Genomic DNA, 7,801 nt, shown 5'->3' with positions numbered 1-7,801 from the left:
CAGGGATTATCTTGTTTTGTAGGAGACCGACTTCGTTAGGTCAATTTCTTCTAAGTTGCTTTTGTAATCCTCTTTCTTGGACCTTTGTTAGGTCTCTTTCAGGGATTACATTTACAACTTGTCTTGTAGGAGACCGACTTCGTTAGGTCGATTTCTTCTAAGTTGCTTTTATAATCCTCTTTCTTGGACCTTTGTTAGGTCTCTTTGAGGGATTACTTTTACAACTTGTCTTGTAGGAGACCGACTTCGTTAGGTCGATTTCTTCTAAGTTGTTTTTGTGATCCTCTTTCTTAGACCTTTGTTAGGTCTCTTTCAGGGATTACTTTTACAACTTGTCTTGTAGGGGATCGACTTTTTTAGGTCGATCTCTTCTAAGTTGTTTTTGCAATCCTCTTTCTTGGACCTTTGTTAGGTCTCTTTCAGGGATTACTGATGAGCGGATAATTTATACGCTTTTTGGCATTGTTTTTAGTATGTTTTTAGTATATTTTAGTTAGTTTTTATTACATTTTTATTAGTTTTTAGTTAAAATTCACTTTTCTAGACTTTACTATGAGTTTGTGTGTTTTTCTGTGATTTCAGGTATTTTCTGGCTGAAATTGAGGGACCTGAGCAAAAATCTGATTCAGAGGCTGAAAAGGACTGCAGATGCTGTTGGATTCTGACCTCCCTGCACTCAAAGTGGATTTTCTAGAGCTACAGAAGCCAAATTGGCGCGATCTCAATTGCGTTGAAAAGTAGACATCCTGGGCTTTCCAGAAATATATAATTGTTCATACTTTGCCCGAGATTTGATGGCCCAAACAGGCGTTCCAAGTCAGCTCAAGAATTCTGGCGTAAAACGCCGGAACTGGCACAAGAATGGGAGTTAAACGCCCAAACTAGTACAAAAGCTGGCGTTTAACTCCAAGAAGAGTCTCTACACGAAAATGCTTCAATGCTCAGCCCAAGCACACACCAAGTGGGCCCGGAAGTGGATTTTTATGTCATTTACTCATCTTTGTAAACCCTAAGCTACTAGTTCTCTACAAATAGGACCTTTTGCTATTGTATTTACATCTTTTGATCACTTTAGATCTCTAGATCATCTTTGGATGTCTAGTTCTTAGATTATGGGGGGCTGGCCTCTCGGCCATGCCTAGACCTTGTTCTTATGTATTTTCAACGGTGGAGTTTCTACACACCATAGATTAAGGTGTGGAGCTCTGCTGTACCTCGAGTATTAATGAAATTACTATTGTTCTTCTATTCAATTCAGCTTATTCTTGTTCTAAGATATCACTTGTTCCTCAACTTGATGAATGTGATGATCCGTGACACTCATCATCATTCTCACCTATGAACGTGTGCCTGCCAACCACCTCCGTTCTACCTTAGATTGAGTGGATATCTCTTGGATCCCTTAATCGGAATCTTCAAGAATTGATGGCGGCATTCAAGAGAATCCGGAAGGTCTAAACCTTGTCTGTGGTATTCTGAGTAGGATTCAAGGATTGAATAACTGTGACGAGCTTCAAACTCGCGATTGTGGGGCGTTAGTGACAGACGCAAGAGAATCACTGGATTCTATTCCGACATGATCGAGAACCGACAGCTGAATAGCCGTGCTGTGACAGAGCGCGTTGAACATTTTCACTGAGAGGATGGGAGGTAGCCATTGACAACGGTGAAACCCTACATACAGCTTGCCATGGAAAGGAGTAAGAAGGATTGGATGAAGACAGTAGGAAAGCAGAGAGACGGAAGGGACAAAGCATCTCCATACGCTTATCTGAAATTCTCACCAATGAATTACATAAGTATCTCTATCTTTATTTTATGCTTTATTCATAAATCATCCATACGTAAGGTTTATTACTTGGACGACCCAGTGCACTTGCTGGTTAGTTGTGCGAAGTTGTGATAAAGAGTTGAGATTGCAATTGAGCGTACCATGTTGATGGCGCCATTGATGATCACAATTTTGTGCACCAAGTTTTTGGCGCCGTTGCCGGGGATTGTTTGAGTTTGGACAACTGACGGTTCATCTTGTTGCTTAGATTAGGTATTTTTCAGAATTTTTAAGAATGAATTCCAAAGTTTCAAGGTGATGTTCTTATCATCACCAAAGCTGATTGATCTTCATCAATTTAGCTCTTGAATGTAATGTCCTGCTGAAGCTTGGCTAGCCATGTCTAATTCCTTTAGACAAAAACTTTAGACAAACATTGCATGATTCCTGGAATTCTTATTAAAAATTTTGAATCTCTTTATTTTCTTCTCCATATAATTTTCGAAAAATCCAAAAAAATTACAAAGTCATAAAAACAAAAAATATTTTATGTTTTTTGTTGAGTCTAGTGTCTCATTTTAAGTTTGATGTCAATTGCATGCATTCTTTGAATTCAATCATGTGTCTTCATTGATCTTCAAGTTGTTCTTGATGATTTCATTGCTCTGATCTTTAAATTCTCTTGTCTTGAGTGTTTTGTTGTTTCTCATATGCATTCTCAACTTGTTAGTGTCAGTAGTATACAAACTTCTAAGTTTGGTGTCTTGCATGCATTGTTTATTTGATTTTAGTTGCATTTTGATTTTTCCTCATCATTAAAAATCCAAAAAAAAAAATTTAATTTGTGTCTTTTCAAGTCAATAATGCAGAGAATTGAAGATTCAGAACAACAGCAGAGGAATTACACAGAAAAAGCTGGGCGTTCAAAATGCCCAGTGAGGAAGGAAAACTGGCGTTTAACGCCCAAAAGGGTAGCATTTTGGGCGTTAAACGCCAGAATGGATACCATTCTGGGCGTTTAACGCCAGGATGGCACAAGAGGGAAGATTTTGTTTTCAATTCAAATTTTCAAGTTCTCACAATTTTTCAAAATCAAATCTTTTTCAAATCATATCTTTTCAATCATATATTTTCAAAATCAATTTCTTTCCATTTTCAAAAATACTTGCTAACAATTAATGATTTGATTCAACATTTCAAGTATGTTGCCTTTTCTGTTGAGAAAGGTTTAATGTTTGAATCATATTTTTCTTGGTTAGCCAAGTCATTGATTTTAAAAATCAAATCTTTTTAAATTGTTTTTCAATCATATCTTCTCAATCATATCTTTTTAAAACTATATATTTTCAATCATATCTTTTTAATCACATCTTTTTCAAAATAAGTTTTCAATCATATCTTTTTTATTTCTAATTTCAAAATCTTTTTCAAAAAACACTTTATCTCTTTCCCAATCATATTTTTCGAAAATCATTCTTCACTTTTTCAAAATGTTTTTAAAATCTTTTTAAATTTATTTTCGAAAATTTCTTCCCTTCTTCTCACATCCTTCTACTTATGGACTAACATGTACAATTCGAACTCTATCTTTCTAAGTTCGAATTCTTCTACCTCTTCCTTCTATTTTTCTATTCCTCTGACACCTTAAGGAATCTCTATACTGTGACATAGAGGATTTCATATTTTCTTGTTCTCTTCTCTTTCATATGAGCAGGAGCAAAGACAAAAGCATTCTTGTTGAGGTTGACCCTGGACCTGAAAGGACCTTGAAGCGAAAGCTAAGAGAAGCTAAGGCACAACTCTCTGTAGAGGACCTAGCAGAATTCTTCAAAGAAGAAGACATGGCAGCCGAAAACAACAACAATGCCAACAATGCAAGGAAGGTGCTGGGTGACTTTACTGCACCTACTCCCGACTTCTATGGGAGAAGCATCTTTATCCCTGCCATTGGAGCAAACAACTTCGAGCTTAAGCCTCAATTAGTTTCTCTAATGCAACAGAATTGCAAGTTTCATGGACTTCCATTGGAAGATCCTCATCAGTTTTTAGCTGAATTCTTGCAAATCTGTGACACTGTCAAGACCAATGGGGTTGACCCTGAGGTCTACAGACTTATGCTATTCCTTTTTGCTGTAAGAGACAAAGCTAGGATATGGTTGGACTCACAACCTAAAGAAAGCCTGAACTCTTGGGAAAAGCTAGTCAATGCTTTCTTGGCAAAGTTCTTTCCACCTCAAAAATTGAGTAAGCTTAGAGTGGAAGTCCAAACCTTCAGACAGAAGGAAGGTGAATCCCTCTATGAAGCTTGGGAAAGATACAAATAATTGATCAGAAAGTGTCCTTCTGACATGCTTTCTGAGTGGAGCATCATAGGTATCTTCTATGATGGTCTGTCTGAACTGTCCAAGATGTCATTGGATAGCTCTGCTGGAGGATCTCTTCATCTGAAGAAGACGCCTGCAGAAGCTCAAGAACTCATTGAAATGGTTGCAAATAACCAATTCATGTACACTTCTGAAAGGAATCCTGTGAACAATGGGACGAATCAGAAGAAAGGAGTTCTTGAGATTGATACTCTGAATGCCATACTGGCTCAAAACAAAATATTGACTCAGCAAGTCAATATGATTTCTCAAAGTCTGTCTGGAATGCAAGCTGCACCAGGTAGTACTAAGGATGCTTCATCTGAAGAAGAAGCTTATGATCCTGAGAACCCTTCAATGGAAGAGGTCAATTACATGGGAGAACCCTATGGAAACACCTATAATCCTTCATGGACAAATCATCCAAATCTCTCATGGAAGGATCAACAGAGACCTCAACAAGGTTTCAACAACAATAATGGTGGAAGACATAGGTTTAGCAATGGCAAGCCTTTTTCATCATCTTCTCAGCAACAGACAGAGAACTCTAAGCAGAACTCCTCTGACTTAGCAACTATAGTCTCTGATCTAATCAAAACCACTCAAAGTTTCATAACTGAAACAAGGTCCTCCATTAGAAACTTGGAGGCACAAGTGGGTCAGCTGAGTAAGAAAATTACTGAATTCCCTCCTAGTACTCTTCCAAGCAATACAGAAGAAAATCCAAAAGGAGAGTGTAAGGCCATCAACATGGCCGAACTTGGAGAGGAGAAAGAGGCAGTGAGTGCCACTGAGGAAGACCTCAATGGACGTCCACTGGCCACCAATGAGTTCCCTAATGAGGAACCATGGGAATCTGAGGCTCACACTGAGACCATAGAGATTCTATTGGATTTACTTCTGCCATTCATGAACTCTGATGAGTATTTTTCCTTTGAAGAGCAAGTTGCTAAGTACCTTGGAGCAATCATGAAGCTAAATGACAAGTTATTTGATAATGAGACTTGGAAGGATGAACCCCCTTTGCTCACCAAAGAACTGGATGACTTGACTAGGCAGAGGTTACCTCAAAAGAGACAGGACCCTGGGAAGTTCTCAATACCTTGTACAGTAGGCACCATGACCTTCAAAAAGGCTCTGTGTGACCTAGGGTCAAGCATAAACCTGATGCCTCTCTCTGTAATGGAGAAGCTAGGGATCTTTGAGGTACAAGCTGCAAGAATCTCACTAGAGATGGCAGACAATTCAAGAAAACAAGCTTATGGACTTGTAGATGATGTTCTGGTAAAAGTTGAAGACCATTACATCCCTGCTGATTTCATAGTCCTAGAGACTGAGAAGTGCATGGATGAATCCATCATCCTTGGTAGACCCTTCCTAGCCACAGCAAAGGCTGTGATTGATGTTGATAGAGGAGAAATGATCATTCAAGTGAATGAAGAATCCTTTGTGTTTAACGCTCAAGGATATCCCTCTGTAACCATGGAGAGGAAGCATGAAGAGCTTCTCTCAAAACAGAGTCAAACAGAGCCCCCACAGTCAAACTCTAAGTTTGGTGTTGGGAGGCCACAACCAACTTCTAAGTTTGGTATTGAACCCTCACAGTCAAACTCTAAGTTTGGTGTTGGGAGGTTCCAACATTGCTCTGAGTATCTGTGAGGCTCCATGAGAGCCCACTGTCAAGCTAATGACATTAAAGAAGCGTTTGTTGGGAGGCAACCCAATGATATATTTATCTATTTTTCTTTTGTTATTTTATGTTTTCTGTAGGTTGATGATCATGGGAAGTCACAAAATCAATTGAAAAAGCAAAAACAGAATGAAAAACAGAAAGAAAAATAGCATACCCTGGAGGAAAACCTGCTGGCGTTTAAACGCCAGTAAGGGCAGCAAATGGGCGTTTAACGCCCAGTCTGGCACCATTCTGGGCGTTTAACGCCAGAAAGAGGCACCAGACTGGCGTTAAACGCCAGGAAAGGGCAAGAAGCTGGCGTTAAATGCCAGAAATGGGCACCAGCCCGGCGTTTAACGCCAGAATTGGCATAAAGAGCATTTTTGCTCGCCACTTAGTACAGGGATGAATTTTCCTTGACACCTCAGGATCTGTGGACCCCACAGGATCCCCACCTACCCCACCACTCTCTCTCTTCTTTACCCATTCACCAATCACCTCAACACCTCTTTCCTAAAAAACCCCTCACCTATCAAATCCCACTATTCTCTTCACCACTCACATCTATCCTTCATAAAACCCCACCTACCTCACCATTCAAATTCAAACCCCTTTCCCTCCCAAACCCACCCATAATGGCCAAACCATACAACCCCTATCCACTCCTATATAAACCCATCTTCACTCCTTCATTTTCACACAACCTAAACACTACTTCTCCCTCTTGGCCAAACCACAAAGCCACCTCCATCTCCTCTATTTCTTCTTCTTTTATTCTCTTCTTTCTTCTTTTGCTCGAGGACGAGCAAACCTTTTAAGTTTGGTGTGGTAAAAGCATTGCTTTTTGTTTTTCCATAACCATTTATGGCATCTAAGGCCGGAAAAACCTCTAGAAAGAGGAAAGGGAAGGCAAAAGCTTCCACCTCCGAATCATGGGAGATGGAGAGATTCATCTCAAGGGTGCATCAAGACCACTTCTATGAAGTTGTGGCCATGAAAAAGGTGATCCTCGAGGTCCCTTTCAAACTCAAAAAGAGTGAATATCCGGAGATCCGACATGAGATCCGAAGGAAAGGTTGGGAAGTTCTTACCAACCCCATTCAACAAGTCAGAATCTTAATGGTTCAAGAGTTCTATGCTAATGCATGGATCACCAAGAACCATGATCAAAGTGTGAACCCAGACCTAAAGAATTGGCTTACAATGGTTCAGGAGAAATGCTTGGATTTTAGTCTGGAAAATGTAAGGTTGGCATTCAACTTACCCATGATGCAAAGAGATGAACAACCTTACACTAGAAGGGTCAACTTTGATCAAAGGTTGGACCAAGTCCTCATAGACATTTGTGAAGAGGGCGCTCAATGGAAGAGAGATTCAAGAGGGAAGCTGGTTCAACTGAGAAGGCATGACCTCAAGCCCGTGGCTAGAGGATGGTTGGAGTTTATCCAACGCTCAATCATTCCCACTAGCAACCGGTCCGAAGTTACTATAGACCAGGCTATCATGATTCATAGCATCATGATTGGAGAGAAAGTAGAAGTTCATGAGGTTATATCCCAAGAACTTTATAAGGTGGCGGACAAGTTCTCTACCTTGGCAAGGTTAGCTTTCCCTCATCTCATTTGTCACCTCTGTTATTCAGTTGGAATTGACATAGAGGGAGACATCCTCATTGATGAAGACAAGCCCATCACTAAAAAGAGGATGGAGCAAACAAGAGATCCCACTCACCATGAAATCCCTGAGATACCTCAAGGGATGCACTTTCCTCCACAAAACTATTGGGAGCAAATCAACACCTCCCTAGGAGAATTGAGTTCCAACATGGGACAACTAAGGGTAGAGCACCAAGAACATTTCATTCTCCTCCATGAAATTAGAGAAGATCAAAGAATCATGAGAGAGGAGCAACAAAGACAAGGAAGAGACATTGAGGAGCTCAAGCACTCCACAAGATCTTCAAGAGGAAGAACAAGCTGCCATCACTAAGGTGGA

The 7,801-nt window shown here is 40.0% G+C and overlaps 1 non-coding gene across 1 annotated transcript; it reads right to left on the bottom strand.

Moving 5' to 3' along the window:
• Positions 1-4,017: 4,017 nt before the first annotated feature.
• On the bottom strand, positions 4,018-4,125 carry LOC112799465 (small nucleolar RNA R71). The gene has a single exon (XR_003201045.1). It is a non-coding gene; the product is annotated as a small nucleolar RNA R71 (small nucleolar RNA).
• Between the last annotated feature and the right edge of the window lie 3,676 nt (positions 4,126-7,801).

Source organism: Arachis hypogaea, chromosome 4 (genome assembly GCF_003086295.3).
Source record: "Arachis hypogaea cultivar Tifrunner chromosome 4, arahy.Tifrunner.gnm2.J5K5, whole genome shotgun sequence".
Lineage (NCBI taxonomy): Eukaryota > Viridiplantae > Streptophyta > Magnoliopsida > Fabales > Fabaceae > Arachis > Arachis hypogaea.
Note: the sequence above shows the minus strand (reverse complement) of the source record. Positions and strands in the feature narration are given on the sequence as shown.